Genomic DNA, 16,816 nt, shown 5'->3' with positions numbered 1-16,816 from the left:
GCTACCAATTTAGCGCAGAAAAATAGGCTATGCATGATTATGAAAACTATCACAGAAAAACATATTTTTTAAAAAAATAAAGGAGGTTAATAATAGATAAGGCTTGAATCCAAGCCTTATTTGCTTTGAAACGTAAACTGCAAAACTCATGCCCTAAATATCATGGATTACAAGGTCCCAGAAAGCCAAAGATATAAATGAACATAAACCAAACAACTGGAGTGTATAACAACAGATACTAGTATTCAGATACACAAGTGAACTGACAAATTACAAGGCTTGAATCATTTCCTGTTGAGTGGATCATGCTATGGTATCCACATTGCTAAAGTATGGGCATTATTTTGCAAAGGATGGTTACTGGGAGGGAAAGGCAAAGGAGACACTCTTTCCATAGTCTAGCTCACACAGCTGAGAAAGGAGACAAAACAGTCTGGCTTCACTTCACTCTTTTGGCAACATCTGAATACACGTGTTCAGTCTCCTGGTCAGTGGGACATGTGTTTGTGAATTCATCCCGAGCATACACATTGTTCACGTACCTCCAGATGCCAGTCATTTCAGAAGGAAATTCAAAATCTCTGTATCTCTTGGCCACGATCTGAAAATGAAGAGGAAACAGAAAGGGCAAACCCACAAACGTAGGCAGTTACATCAGACAATCCATTCTCCTTAGGCGTGTAATATATTCTTTCTCAAGTTCCCGTGTCGTTCTACAGCCATTCAAGCTGCCCAAGTTGTGATATGAGTTTGCAGGGGGCATACTGAGCATGGGACTCAAAACAGAGATGCTACACAACCATGCCCACCCAGTCACCACAGATAGTCCTCGTGACCCACTGGCATGAATTTGCTCTATTGTCTAGTCGCTCAGTTATGTCCAACTCTTTTGTGACCCCATGGACTGTAGCCCACCAGACTCCTCTGTCCATGAGATTTCCCTGGCAAGAATACTGGAGTGGGCCACTATTTCCTTCTCCAGGGGATCTTCCTGACCCAATGATTGAACCCAAATCTCCTGTGCAGATTCTTTACCATCTGAGCTGCCAGGGAAACCCTGAGCTTGCTCTGTAATCTGGTGGATTTCTCTTTGTGTTTCTAGCAGTTTTCTCTCCCTGTGTTCTGCCGCTGGGTTATTTGGTGCCTGAAGATTCAGATGGCTCAGATGGTAAAGAGTCTGCCTGCAATTCAGGAGACCTGGGTTCGATCCCTGGGCCAGGAAGATCCCCTGGAGAAGAACATGGCAACTCACTCCAGTATTCTTGCCTAGAGAATCCGATAAGCAAAGGAGACAATCCATGGGATCCACAGATTTGGACACAACCAAGTGACTAACACTCATTTTCAAAGGTTTAGGATGGATCTTCAGTTTAGATTGTGCCAGGATCACTTTGATGTGCCCTCTTTTTCCTATTCGCTGAACCTCACCTCCTGAAACCCCGAGTACCTGGGTGTGTTACACCTGTGGATTTCCATAATTCTGCCCCAGAAAAGATCATTTCACTGTGGGTTTACTGTGTGCAGAGGGCAGATTCATGAACTGAAAAATCCTTACTTTCAAGGAAACAGTGGATGAAAGGATGGGGTAGCTGAGAAAGGATATCATGAAAATACAGTGGTGTGAGATGTCTCCTCTGGCTGGAGCGTGTCACTGGGAATTCATCACAAAAGAGGGTGTATCCTCTTGCAGATGGTATGAGGTCCCTGGGGTTGCCTTAACAAAGCACTACAACCGTGGGTGGCTTGAAACAACAGAAATGTCTTCTCCCACACTCCTGGAGGCCCAGAGTCCAAGATCACGGTGTCAGCAGGGCCAGGCTCCCTCTGAAGCCTCCAGGGAAGGATCCGTTCCAGGTCTCTCCCTTTCTCTGGCTCATAGGAGCACAGCTCCAGTCTCCACCTGGCACTTTCCCTGTGTTGGTGTCTCTGGATCCAAATTCCTTTTTATAAGAACATCTGTCATGTTGGATTAGGGGCCCATTATACTGCTTCTAATCAATTAACATGATCTCATCTTAACTAATTACATCTGCAGAAACTCTATTTCCAAATAAGGTCAGTTTTGAGATATTGGGACTTAAGACTTGGGTCTAACTTAGATACGAATCTGGGGGGACAAATACTTGGAAAGCTATGACAAACCTAGACAGCTTATTAAAAAGCAGAGACATCACTTTGCCAACAAATGTGCATATTGTTTTTCCATAAGTCATGTATGGATGTGCAAGTTGGACTGTAAAGAAAGCTGAGTGCCAAAGAACTGATGCTTTTGGACTATGGTGTTGGAGAAAACTCTTGAGAGTCCCTTCTACTGCAAGGAGATTCAACCAGGCAATCCTAAAGGAAATCAACCCTGAATATTCATTGAGAGGACTGATGCTAAAGTTCCAATACTTTGGCCAAGTGATGCGAAGGGCCGACTCATTGGACAAGACCTTGATGCTGGGAAAGATTGAAAGCAGGAGGAGAAGAAGATGACAGAGGATGAGATGGTTGGATGGCATCACCTGCTCAATGAACATGAGTTTGAGTAAATTCCAGGAGATAGTGAAGGACAGGGAAGCCTGGCGTGCTGCAGTCCATAGGTTCCCAAAGAGTTGGGTACTACTGAGCAACTGAACAACAATATTGGAAGGACAATATTTCCCATTATATTGGCTCCTGGGACATTTGGATGACATGAGTGTGGAATCTGTCACCAATTAGAAGATCTTCAGGACTTATTTCTCAGATTTTGGAAGTTGGGAGCTAATGATGCAGCAAGACAGGACCACATAGCTTTTCATAAAGCCTCCTAAATAATTATCTTTTATTGAATTCAATCTTACTAGAGATTAATGTCAAGACTACTGCTTTGCTTTTGTTTGCGTTTGCCTGCTTTTGCTTTATCCAAACATTCTGAGTAAATTTATTACATGTGTGCCTCTCATAAATGTAAACTTGTTTTATATCATATCTTATTAATGTAATACTTTGTTTCCCAACTTCCTGTAAATATTTTTGCATTTGTGTATGTGTGTGTTTCCCTCTCTGGTGGTTTGGAAGGTTTATGGTCTGTTTTAACTCTTCCAGTGGTTGTTGTTGCTTAGTTGCTAAATTGTGTCTGACTCTTTGTGACTGCATGGCCCTGCCAGGCTCCTCTGTTATGAGATTTCCCTGGCAAGAATACTGGAGTGGGTAGAGTGGTTTCCTATATAACTTTAAATAATAGGAAATCTTTATTTCTTGATTTATCAACTATTCTTTGATTGACTTCTACTTATTCCTGATAATAAGCAAGGAAATTAGTATACTTACACTTCTTTTCATTTCTGATCTATTATCCTCCTTCCAATGGTGTGAAAATTGAAGTTTAGTATATCTGATTCAGTCCTGTAGCTATAATTCCCACTGCTGTTGAGTTTTAGTTCTGGTTTCAGATCTACCACCGATCCTTTTATACCACACACCTTCTCTGTTCCTGGATTCTTATTTTATTATCCTTGTTTATTATATCATCATTTAGAAATTTTATTTTTACAAAATGGCTCAGAGTGCTTATTCCATCAAGACCAGAAGTCTAGGTAAAAGCAACAATTTACTTGGATATAAATTCTTACATCACACATCCTTTCCTTTGATCCTTTAACTATTGGCTGTGCTGGGTCTTCGCTGTGGCATGCGGGCTTCTCTAGTTGTGGTGCATGGGCTTAGCTGCCCCAGAGCATGTGGGCTATTAATTCCCCAACCAGGCATCAAACCTGCATCCCCTGCATTGGAAGGTAGATTCTTAACCACTGGGCCACCAGGGAAGCCCCCAATTCTTTAACTGTTAAAACACTGCTTTCTAGCTTTTAATGTGATCCTAGAATCCTGCAGAGAAGGGAATGTCAATCCACTCCAGTATTATTTTATTTTTTTTTAATTGAAGGATAATTGCTTTACAGAATTTTGTTGTTTTCTGTCAAGCCTCAACATGAATCAGCAATAGGTATACATATATCCCCTCCCTTTTGAACCTCCCTCCCATTTCCCACCCCATTCCACCTCTCTAGGTTGATACAGAGCCCCTGTTTGAGTTTCTGAGCCACGCAGCAAATTCCCGATGACTATCTATTTTACATAGGGTAATGTAAGTTTCCATGTTACTCTCTCCATACATCTCACCCTCCCCTCCCCTCTCCCATGTCCATAAGTCTATTCTTTACGTCTGTTTCTCCATTGCTGCCCTGTAAATAAATGCTTCAGTGCCATTCTTCTAGATTCTGTATATATGCATTAGAATATGATATTTATCTCTCTTCCTGACTTACTTCACTCTGTATAATAGGTTCTAGGTTCATCCACCTCATTAGAATGACTCAAATGTGTTCCTTTTTATAGCTCAGTAATATTCCATTGTGTATATGTACCACAACTTCTTTATCTATTTATCTGTCGATGGACATCTAGGTTGCTTCCATGTTCTAGCTATTGTAAATAGTGCTGCAATGAACAGTGTGACACAGTCATCTTTTTCAGTTTTGGTTTCCTCAGGGTACATGCCTAGGAGAGGGATTGCTGGGTCACATGGTGGTTTCATTCCTAGTGTTTTAAGGAATCTCCATACCGTCTTCCATAGTGGCTGTATCAGTTTACATTCCCACCAACAGAGCAAGAGCTTTCCCTTTTCTTCACACCCTCGCCAGCATTTACTGTTTGTAGACCTTTTGATGATGGCCATTCTGACCAATGTGAGGGGATATCTCATTGTGGTTTTGATTTGCGTTTCTCTAATAATGAGTGATGCTGAGCATCTTTTCATGTGTCTGTTAGCCATCTGTATGTCTTCTTTGGAGAAATGTCTGTTTAGGTCTTTTTCCCACTTTTTGACTGCATTGTTTGTTTTTCTGGTATTGAGTTGTATGAGTTGCTTGTATATTTTGGAAATTAATCCTTTGTCAGTTGTTTCATTTGCTATTATTTTCTCCCATTCTGAGGGCTGTCTTTTCACTTTGCTTTTAGTTTCATTTGCTGTGCAAAAGCTTTTAAGTTTAATCAGGTCCCACTTGTTTCCTTTTCATTTCCATTACTCCAGGAGGTGGGTCATAGAGGATCTTGCTTTGATTTATGTCATCACCATGCCAGTATTCTTACCTGGAGAATTCTATGGACAGGGGAGCCTGGCAGGCTACAGTCCAGGGGGTTGCAAAGAGTCTAACACTTTCACCAACACTTTCACCTTACTTTAGAGACATATGAGGCTAGTCTGAATTACTCCTTTGTGTAGGTGGCCTTACCTTTTATTATTATTACTATTATCATTATCATCTGGGCACCCAAAGGGTTCTTTTTTATTGTCAAAGTTCAGTAATTTACCAGTTATATCATACATAGTGTGTTGACTGTTCAGGACAATATTTTTCTAAACATGGATTGCTATTAAAGTAAATGTTGAGTCTTCTTTTTCCTCTTCTTTCTGGTTCTCCTGCTCCTGACTATGTGAGCCTGGATTCTCTCTGATCACCTTTTCCTCTTGCTGCTTCTCCATTCAGTTTGAGAGAATTTCCTCGGGCTGTCCTAAAAATCCTTGATGAGTTTCTGCAAAGTCATATTCCACCTCTTGCTGCTCCTAATACAACTTCTAAACAATTTCTGAAATTGCTTTGTTTTTAAGGTTTTTTTCAGTTCTACCAGTTTCATTTTCATCCTCTTTGTGAGATTACATTTTTGACATTTTGTGACTTGTCTTTGAGCCCTTTCTCCAAAGGCTCGTTTGCTATGCTCACTCATGTCCAACTCTTTTGAGATCCCATGGACTGTAACCCACCAAGCTCCTCTGTCCATGGGATTTTTCACCCAAGAATACTGGAGTGGGTTGCTATTTCCTACTTCAGGGCATCTCCCCAGCAAGGGATCAAACCCATGTCTCCTGTGTCTTCTGCCTTGCAGGTGGGTTTTTTACCCACTAAGCCATCAGGGAAGGGATCATGTTCTCTTTCATTTTTTTGAGACTGTAGAGAAGCATCTGTCTGAAAAGTTCTTTGGTTTGCTGGACCAATCTTAACCAGAGAGGTGTTTCTCACCCAGCTTTTTCTCTATTTAACCCTTCCCCTTCTTCTTTGTGATCATCTCTATCCACATAGAGGTCCCACTTGAAATTACCTTTGGTTACTAATCATCTTTTAATGGGCAGACCTGTTGGACCTACTGTTTGCTTAAAAACAAGGTTGAGAGCATCGGGAGTAAGGCCAGGCAGCAGGCAGACCAGTTTGGATATTTAGTCTCAAATACCTGCTCATCAAGGGGCTTCCCTGGTGGCTCAAATGGTAAAGAATCTTCCTGCAATGCAGAAGACCCAGGTTCAACCCTTGGTCAGGAAGATCCCCTGGAGAAGGAAATGACAGCCCACTGTAGTATTCTTGCCTGGAGAATTCCATGGATGGAGGAGCCTGGCAGGCTAGTGTCCACAGGTTGCAGAGTCAGACACAATTGAGAGACTAACCCTTTAACTTTTTCACCTGCTCATCAAACACTGCTCTATACTCTGCCCCGGGGACACATGAGGGTCAAGGTCAAAGTCGGGTTTAGTGCCTCCTCTACTCTGAGGATTAGGAGGAGGTCGCTATAGCTAAAAGTGATGCTGAGGTCATCTACAGTCTCTCTTCTGAGTGATTCCAAGCTTATTTCTTTTCTCTGCTCAGCAGTCACAAAACAGAATGCATTTTTCCTTCTCTCCTTCCCTCTACCTCCCCTCCCTGTTCCTTTGGGTCAGGGGACAGTGGCAGAACACACAGATGGCACCTCTGAACAGTTTCACCTTCAGCTCTGCCTCCACAGATATCTCATCTCCATAGGGCTGGTCCCTGCCTCTCTTGGCCTACTCCATGCTCTGTCCACAAACAAAGAAGCTTGGGTTGGGCACTTCAAGGATGTTTTTACAGACATCTGAACCTTGCTGAAGATCTAGAGAAGCTAGTGTCTAAGTCTTTGAGCTGGTGGTCCATCCTTTTCTAATTTTACCAAAGGTGGAGAGGGACTTCCCTGGTGGTCCAGCGGCTAAGACTCTGAGCTTCCAATGCAGGGGGTGCAGATTCAATCCTTGGATGGGGAGCCAAGGTCCCAGGCGCTACTCAATGCAGCCAAAAAGAAATTTAAGGTGGAGACAATGCTTGAGATTTTCAGAATGTTTTTGCTGGGTTTCAGGATGGGAATAGATTATAAAGTCCTCTATTCTCTCATTCTGAAAGAGATGGGAATCCCAGACCACCTGACCTGCCTCTTGAGAAACCTGTATGCAGGTCAGGAAGCAACAGTTAGAACTGGACATGGAACAACAGACTGGTTCCAAATAGGAAAAGGTGTACGTCAAGGTTGTATATTGTCACCTTGCTTATTTAACTTATATGCAGAGTACATCATGAGGAACGCTGGGCTGGAAGAAGCACAAGCTGGAATCAAGATTGCTGGGAGAAATATCAATAACCTCAGATATGCAGATGACACTACCCTTATGGCAGAAAGTGAAGAGGAACTCAAAAGCCTCTTGATGAAAGTGAAAGAGGAGAGTGGAAAGGTTGGTTTGAAGCTCAACATTCAGAAAACGAAGATCATGGCATCTGGCCCCATCACTTCATGGGAAATAGATGGAAAAACAGTGGAAACAGTGTCAGACTTTATTTTTTGGGGCTCCAAGATCACTGCAGATGCTGATTGCAGCCATGAAATTAAAAGACGCTTGCTCCTTGGAAGGAAAGTTATGACCAACCTAGGCAGCATATTAAAAAGCAGAGACATTACTTTGCCAACCAAGGTCCGTCTAGTCAAGGCAATGGTTTTTCCCGTGGTCATGTATGGATGTGAGAGTTGGACTGTGAAGAAGGCTGATCGCCGAAGGATCGATGCTTTTGAACTGTGGTGTTGGAGAAGACTCTTGAGAGTCCCTTATACTGCAAGGAGATCCAACCAGTCCATTCTAAAGGAGATCAATCCTGGGTGTTCATTGGAGGGACTGATGCTAAAGCTGAAACTCCAATACTTTGGCCACCTCATGAGACGAGTTGACTCACTGGAAAAGACTCTGATGCTGGGAAAGGTTGGGGGTGGGAGGAGAAGGGGACGACGGAGAATGAGATGGCTGGATGGCATCACCGACTCTGTGGACATGAGTTTGAGTGTACTCCGGGAGTTGGTGATGGACAGGGAGGCCTGGCGTGCTGTGATTCATGGGGTCGCGGAGAGTCGGACACGACCGAGCAACTGAACTGAACTGATTCTCTCATTGTCTTACCATAAATTCCTATAGATTGATTCTCATTGCCTTTCAGAAGTGCTCCATCCTGGAAGATTATTATGCTGCTGGGTATTTTGAGTGCTAAGTGGCTTTGAAGATTTTGCAGTTAGGTCTTCTATTGGAGCCGTGGACGGCTTAATTTTACTCTGAAGTTTATCCCCCCTACTGACATTTTAAACAGTCTTTTCTATAGGAGCTAAATCAATGGCAACTGATCTGTGTATGTATGCATGTGTGTACATACGTGTGTCTTTTTCTTGCCTTCCCTAAACTCCATGTGCTTCTGTGATGTTACACTAGGCATAGCAATGATGAGAATACGTTTAATAAAGGGACTAAACCAGACACAGCAACATAAATAACCTGTTGGAAAATGACTTCCAAATGTCCAGTTTGGATAATCACCAATGTGGCAGGTTTGAGGGACTGAGATGCCATCATGAAATTTTACATGTCAGAGCACTGGCAGAGTTATTAAAAAGAACATTCACTTGGAAGATCAGCAGCGTCTTCAAGACTTAGCTTTCAGGTTGGTGCCCCTTGAACACATCAGGGAAGAGAGAAGAAAGAGGATGAATGGGACGAGGCTGGGAATGGAGTGGCGAAGGAAGAGAAAGGCAAAGAATGACTGGAGTAATGGGGTGGCCAGTCACCCACAGGACAGCCATGACACAGACTGTGGGAACCTAATCTGTAAATTTCTAAATGCCAAATTAGTCATGTATGGATGTGAGAGTTGGACTTTGAAGAAAGCTGAACACCAAAGAATTGATGCTTTTAACTGTGGTGTTGGAGAAGACTCTTGAGAGTCCCTTGGACTGCAAGGAGATCCAACCAGTCCATCCTAAAGGAAATCAGTCCTGAACATTCATCAGAAGGACTGATGCTGAAGCTGAAACTCCAATACTTTTGACCATCTGATGCGAAGAACTGACTCATTGGAAAAGACCCTGATGCTGGGAAAGGTTGAAGGCGGGAAGAGAAGGGGATGACAGAGGATGAGATGGTTGGACGGCATCATCAACTTGATGGACATGAGTTTGAGTAAGCTCTAGGAATCGGTGATAGACAGGAAAGCTGGTGTGCTGCAGTCCATGGGGTTGCAAAGAGTCAGACACGACTGAGCAACTGAACTGAACTAAAATGCCAAGTAAATGCATTATTAGAACACAAGGTCCTTGACTTGTATTTCCCTGTGTCTTCTCTTCCATCTCCCTATCCTTATACCAAGGACCTAGTTCTGGACCTACTATGATCTGAATAATAAGGATGCCCCTGAACAAGGGTTGGGCATCTTCCTGGGGAATCTAGGGACACTGAGGACCAAGGGCATACCAACAGTGATAATGATGCAACAACTAACAGCTGTGAGTGACAGCCAGACGGGGCACTTCAGAGAGCAACCTTAACTAAGGAGTCCAAGGGTGGGGTCATCTGCTTCTGAATTTCAGAGTCACCCCCAGAAGTTCTGATTTTATAAGTCAGGGGCTCAATTGAGGGGATTATATTTCTAACAGGGCTTCCCTGGTGGCTCAGCAATAAAGAAGCCATCTGCAATGTAGGAGGTGTGGATTCAATCTCTGGGTCAGGAAGATCCCCTGGAGGAGGGCATGGTAACCCACTCCAATAACCTTGTTGGGAAAATCCCATGGACAGAGGAGTCTAGGGGGCTGTAGTCCATGGGGTCGCAAAGAGTCAGAGACGACTGGAGCTTCTGAGCAGGAACATTTCTAAATTAGTAGGCACAATTCTTATGCCTACTATATTGGAAAACCACTGGTCTAGGGAATCTTTCGGAGAAGGCAATGGCAAGCCACTCCAGTACTCTTGCCTGGAAAATCCCATGGATGGAGGAGCCTGGTAGGCTGCAGTCCATGGGGTCACTGGGGGTCAGACACGACTGAGCGACTTCACTTTCTCTTTTCACTTTCACACATTGGAGAAGGAAATGGCAACCCACTCCAGTGTTCTTGCCTGGAGAATCCCAGGGACGGGGGAGCCTGGTAGGCTTCCATCTATGGGGTCACACAGAGTCGGACACGACTGAAGTGACTTAGCAGCAGCAGCAGGGAATCTTTAAGCCCTAATTATACATGACCAGCGACTCTTATTTAATGTTCAATCACCTGGGAAAACAGGCTGCCGCATGTGGTCCAGCCGAGGAGCTGTCAGCTGCTCACCAGCTGTAAGGGGTCTGTGTTAAGAGCCAACCTCCTCCCTTATCCCAGGGTTAGGCTTACTCTTTCCGTCACCAACAATTGACTGAGTTCACTTTTTTTTTTTCCAAATTTGGCTCAGTTTTTTGGTTGTTGTTTTTGCTTTTGGACTGCATTGCTCAGTTTGCAGGATCTTAGTTGCCCATCTAGGGATTGAACCCAGGCCACCCCAGCAAAAACGCTGAGTCCCAACAACTGGACGTACACCAGGGAATTTCTTGAGTTCACATTTTAATCCTCACAGATTCCAAACACCATCTCCCAGACTGGAGTGTGAAACACCAGCTATAATCAATGTATTCCTTCAAGTTGCTTTCACGAAGCTTGTCTTTCAGAGAAGTCAGCGGCAACCCACTCCAGTACTCTTGCCTGGAAAAATCCCATGGATGGAGGAGCCTGGTAGGCTGCAGTTCATGGGGTCGCTAAGAGTCAGATATGACTGAACGACTTCACTTTCACTTTTCACTTTCATGCATTGGAGAAGGAAATGGCAACCCACTCCAGTGTTCTTGCCTGGAGAATCCCAGGGACGGGGGAGCCAGGTGGGCTGCCGTCTATGGGTCGCACAGGGTCGGACACGACTGAAGCGACTTAGCAGCAGCAGCAGCAGCAGCTTGTCTTTAGGCTGTGGGGGTTAAGACTGGAAAAGAGAAGCTGCGAGGATGCAGGGATGAGAGCCAAGCTCTCAGATGCATTATGAGAACCTCCAAGGAACATCTGAGAATAGCACCCACAGATCTCAAACTTAGGGCTTGGCTGCTGCAAACAGAAACAAGCTAGACTTTTAAATTCAAGAGACCCTGTTTTAGATTGTCTTGGCAAAACACACACACACACACACACAAGTCTAAACAAGATGAAACAAAGCCCCATTCCTGTATGCAGCACCCGAGGTACGAGGAAGGACAAACCTTAATAATGTGGAGCTTGGGTAGGAGGTTGCAGTCAGCCAGCGTGAGCTCATTGCCATCCAGGAACTTCCTTCCAGAAACAGCAGCTTCCTCGGTGCTGCAGGCATCTAGCTTATCAGGCAGGGGGCTGTTCAGATAACTATCCAGCTTCTCCAGGGCCTTTAACAGGTTCCTTTCATAAACTAAAACGGGAGGCAGAAAACTACGAGGAGCCATGGAAGGCCACGTCTCCCCTGTCTGTTATTGTTCAGCCGCTCAGTCGTTTCTGACTCTTTGCAACCCCGTGGACGGCAGCACGCCAGGCTTCCCTGTCCTTCACCATCTCCCAGAGCTTGCTCAAACTCATGTCCATTGGGTCGATGACGCCATCCAACCATCTCATCCTCTGGCATCCCCTTCTCCTCCCGCCCTCCTCTTTCTAGATATATATATAAAAAAAAGTTTGTCCCTTCCCTCGTGAGACATGGCCAGTGACTGTTAAGAGAGTCAGGAAGGAGACAGGTGGGTTTATGAGATCTAAATAGAAGATTTACTTCTCCTTGGAAAATAATTCTGCTCTCTACACAACACTGCTGCTTCTAGAACCCATTTATTTATTCAAAAATCTATAAGGAGAAACTTTCATGGTGGGCATCACCGACTCAATGGACCTGAGTTTGGGTAAACTCTGGGAGTTGGTGATGGAAGGGAGGCCTGGAGTGCTGTAGCCTATAGGGTCGCAAAGAGTCAGATGCGACTGCGTGACTGAACTGAAATGAATGGTTAAAACTCTGTGTTTTCCAGGTGGGATGGGGTGGGAGGTGGGAGGGAGGCTCAAGAGGGAGGGGATGGGTGTATACCTATGGCTGATTCATGTTGATGTATGGCAAAAACCAACTCAATATGGTGAAGCAATTATATTCCAATTAAAAGTAAATGAACTAAAAAAGACTTCGCATTTCCAATGCAGGGTCAGGGAACTTAGATCCCACATGCCACACAATGTGACCAAAACATTTTTTAAAAAATTAAAAATAAAAAAATATCTTTATGGAAATCACATAATGAAGGAAACACCAATAGAAGGTTCATTCACCCTGAATTCCGTGGGAGAGCAAGGAATCATTGGTGGTGATGATTTTCTCCTAAAAATGTCCTTTTCTTAACAATCTCTAGAAAAGCACTCAGTCCCTGAAACCCATGTGCAGGCTCAGAGTGGGAGGTACTTTTTCGTTATTTCTATACACAGGTCCCTCCCCACTATGCAGTGAGTCAGAATTCCCCACATCTTATAAGAAGCCACACCAGAGTGGAATGGAGGTCCATGGAGAAAACAGAAAACAGGAAGATGGGAGGGACTCACTCTCGTTTGCATCCTTCTTCGTGTTTTTTATAAATGCTGAGAACTTGCAAACATGTCATTTCCAGCAGAGTTAGATTCAGAGTGTTGGGTCCCCAGCTTCAGTTCAGTTCAGTTGCTCAGTGGTGTCCGACTCTCTGCGACCCCATGAATCACAGCACGCCAGGCCTCCCTGTCCATCACCAACTCCCAGAGTTCACTCAAACTCATGTCCATCGAGTCGGTGATGCCATCCAGCCATCTCATTCTCTGTCGTCCCCTTCTCCTCCCGCCCCCAACCTTTCCCAGCATCAGAGTCTTTTCCAGTGAGTCAACTCTTCACATGAGGTGGCCAAAGTATTGGAGTTTCAGCTTTAGCATCAGTCCTTCCAATGAACACCCAGGACTGATCTCCTTTAGAATGGACTGGTTGGATCTCTTTGCAGTCCAAGGGACTCTCAAGAGTCTTCTCCAGCACCACAGTTCAAAAGCATCAATTCTTCGGTGATCAGCTTTCTTCACAGTCCAAATCTCACATCCATACATGACCATGGGGAAAACCATAGAGCTTAGGGTACCTTGAAAAGTTCAAAGCGAGAGTATCACAGATCAGCAATGTTTGAGTTAGGAGAATACAAAGCGGGAAGGGAAGAAATGACACTCTCTGAGCAGACATAAAAATGAAAACTGCTCCTTAAATGTTTTCCTAATCTTTCCATCTTGAAAGCTGGGAGCAGCACCAGCCAGGAGTAAATCACTGGATGGACTGTTCTCATCCTGGGACGGAGGGCCCCCTCGCCTTGCTGGTTTCAGTTCTCTCCCTCCTGAAATAAAGATGATGAACTAGAGGGTTCCCTTGCAGGCCCAGCCTGCTGTGATGCTGCATGCAACACATGCTCCCAATGGGCCAGCAGAAACAGGCCACCACGTGACATCGGCCCACTTCCTCCCCACTTCCTGCCATCAAACCCTAATTGCCAAATGGCAGGTGCAGAGTAGAGAAATCCCAGGCACTTAGACTCAGGGCTTCTAATCTCTGTGTGTTTCCTGTGGCACACCACAGGCGCAGCTCAGGAGGTAAGCGCCATGGCCACAGAAAGCCAGCACGCAGCGCCAAGAGCTTCAGAACTGTCTGTGAACGGGGAAAGTGACAACCGAGTTGCCAGGGCCGGTTTTGACGAGGCTCACCTTGGGGGAGCCAATTTCTCCTCTGAGAACTCCCTGATCTTATTCACGTCTATCTTGACTTCACCGTCAAAAGTCATGAAAGGTGGGTAGGTGCCGGGAGTCAAGTTCTGCAGGTCCACAGGCTTCCTGGGCAGGGAGAAAGGGCAGTGCCAGGGTTGGGTCATTGTCAAGGCTTAACCATGTGCCCCCCCACCCACTCATACACACACCAATAGAAGAGAAACCACCCTTGAGAATTTCAAAGGCAACTGGGAGTTTACAAACTGTCCTACTAGCAAGGAAAGTGTGGCCCTTTATCTGGAGATGGGGCTGAAAAGTTAACCCTCCCCAGTGTTATCAGCCAGATGGGGAGCTCAGGCAGGCTCCGGAGAAGGTCACGGCTGACCAGTCACTGGGTGGGCAGCCTCCTCCCAGTTCCTTCCTCCTACTCCTTCCTGGTTACCTCTGACCCCATCCTGTAATGACTTTGTGGCCCACGTACGCCTACTCCAATCCAGGGTCCTGACCCAGGGTGGACGTGCCCAGGACAGGGCCCATGGGTCCTAGGAGAGTGCATGCGTGTGCCTGCGTGTTTCTGACTCTGTGTCCATTTGTGTGTCTGTGTGTCTCCGTTTCTGTGTGTGTGTGCGCACGCACGCCTGTGTGTCTGTGTCTCTGGGTGCCTCTGTGCATGTCTGTCTCTGTGTGTCCCCATCTGTGTGTGTATGTGTCTGTGTATGCACCTGTGTCTGTATGTCTGTGGGTGTCTCCATCTCTCTGTGTGTGTGGTGCACCTGTGTATCTGTCTGTCTGAGTGTGTGTATGTGTGTGTCTGTGTCTGTATCTGGGTCTGTGTATGCGCCTGTGTCTGTATGTCTGTGTGTATATGTGTCTCCATCTGTGCGTGTGTGTGTGCGTGTGTGCGTGTCTGTCCCTGTGTGTCTCTGAGTGTGTGTATGTGTGTGTCTGTGTGTTTGTGTCTATATTTGGGTCTGTGTACGCACTGTGTCTGTGTGTCTGTGTGTATGCACGTCTGCATCTCTGTGTATGTCTGTGGCTGTGTGTCTGTATGTGTCTGTCTGGGTGTCTCTCTGTGTGCCTGTGTGTATAGGGAATTGGGGATAGTTATTTCAATACTGCAGAAACCTGGTCTTACCTTTGCAAGTCCACTGTTGTCACTTTAAATATAATGCCCTTAGCCAGAGAATCATAAAGAGACGCTGAGAAAATGGGTAATTTCCAACACTCTCACCATCACAGCCAGCCTGCAAATGGAAGAGGAGATCTTTATCAGAGCCAGCCTCACAATTACAAATGCCAGACTCCACTCTGCACGCACACAAAATCATGGTGAATGTATGTTAACAGTGACGATGCTGCAAGTAGCCTTCTGAGGTCCCTTCCCCCAGCCTCCAAGTGGGAGGTGTGGGTGGGGAGGACGTATGTATTCGCTGAGCTTTCTGCCTTCCCTTCCATCTCCTCACCACTTCCTGCCATTTGGGGCCTCTGAATAGCTGTTCTCAGAGGGAAAGAACAGCCAGAGGGAAACCCCTTAAAGGCAAAAAAGAAAGACATACTCTTCTCCTCCCTCTATCTCTTGATCCTCTTTAGAAGAGACACACCTCTCTTGCCAGGATGATCATTTGTAAAAAGACCAGCAGGCTCTCCCACCGGGACATGATCCCCAGCATTCTCTACTGTTTCCATCTCTGGAATGAGAGCTGGTTCCTATGAGTTCTAGGACCCTGGAACACTATAAAGTGTTTAGGTCCCCTCTCCATTGGGGAGCATTTGTACTTAGACAGCAGATTGTTCACAGTTGATATGGAAGGTAGGAAGACAGGTGGAAACAATGTCTCCCTGATGACCTGAGCGGGTCACACCCATACACATGTCCCCAGATGGAGGCACAGAAGAACACTGAGCAGACATCCTCTCTACCAGGGCTTCCAGGAGAAAAGAGGCAGATGTTAGAGAAGAGAGGGGAGCTGTAGACTTCATCCTCCTGGGACCGTTCCCAAACTCTTCTTTCTCTTCCCATCTTTCTCCACCCAACAAGGTTATACTGCGAACAAAATGCTGCCGGAAAGACCAGGAGACTCAGCAGGTCTCCAATGACAGAAATGGCCATAATTAGCCCAGGAAGTCCATTTATGCCATCTGCAGTTCAAAAGGAGTTGAGAGGAAAGCACTGAATCTATAAGCTGAATAACAGAAAGGGAAAAGTCAACTGCTGGTTTGAGAATTGAAGAAAGGAAAAAAGACGCCTCAAGAAAATTGGACATCTTAAGAAATTCTTCAGAGGTGGTTCTCTGGCATGAAGTTCTTAAGTCACCTGTTCATAACAAGCTGTTCCTACAAATGGAGAGTTGATAAGAGACCCCAAAATCAGTTTTAAAAAAGACTTGATCAGCCTCTTCACAAAGACGAAGCCCAGGTGTCCAACAAGCACATGAAAAGGTTCTTAACATCATTAGCCAGCAGGGCAATGCAAGTTACAACCACAAATAGATTCAACTACACACCTACCAGAATGGCTAAAATGAAAAGCTCAGACAATATCAAGTCTGGACAGGAACATGGAGCAGCGGACTCACCAACCACTGCTGGTGTGAGTGCAAATTGGTGCAACTACTCTGGAAAACTGTTTGGCAGTTATTTACCCAAACTAAGCATGCATTTATGCTGCTGCTGCTAAGTCGCTTCAGTCTTGTCCGATTCTGTGCGACCCCATAGACGGCAGCCCACAAGGCTCCCCCATCCCTGGGATTCTCCAGCAAGAACACTGGAACAGGTTGCCATTTCCTTCTCCAATGCATGAAAGTGAAAAGTGAAAGTGAAGTCGCTCAGTCATGCCAGACTTTTAGTGACCCCATGGACTGCAGCCTACCAGGCTCCTCCATCCATGGGATTTTCCAGGCAAGAGTACTGGAGTGGGGTGCCATTGCCTTCT

The 16,816-nt window shown here is 45.4% G+C and overlaps 1 pseudogene; it reads right to left on the bottom strand.

Annotated features, from left to right (window-relative positions):
- Positions 1-439: 439 nt before the first annotated feature.
- Positions 440-15,122, bottom strand: LOC129552250 (chloride intracellular channel protein 6-like; annotated as a pseudogene).
- Between the last annotated feature and the right edge of the window lie 1,694 nt (positions 15,123-16,816).

Source organism: Moschus berezovskii, chromosome 1 (assembly GCF_049115385.1).
Source record: "Moschus berezovskii isolate FMDL1 chromosome 1, NW_MosBer_1.0, whole genome shotgun sequence".
Classification (NCBI taxonomy): Eukaryota; Metazoa; Chordata; class Mammalia; order Artiodactyla; family Moschidae; genus Moschus; species Moschus berezovskii.
Note: the sequence above shows the minus strand (reverse complement) of the source record. Positions and strands in the feature narration are given on the sequence as shown.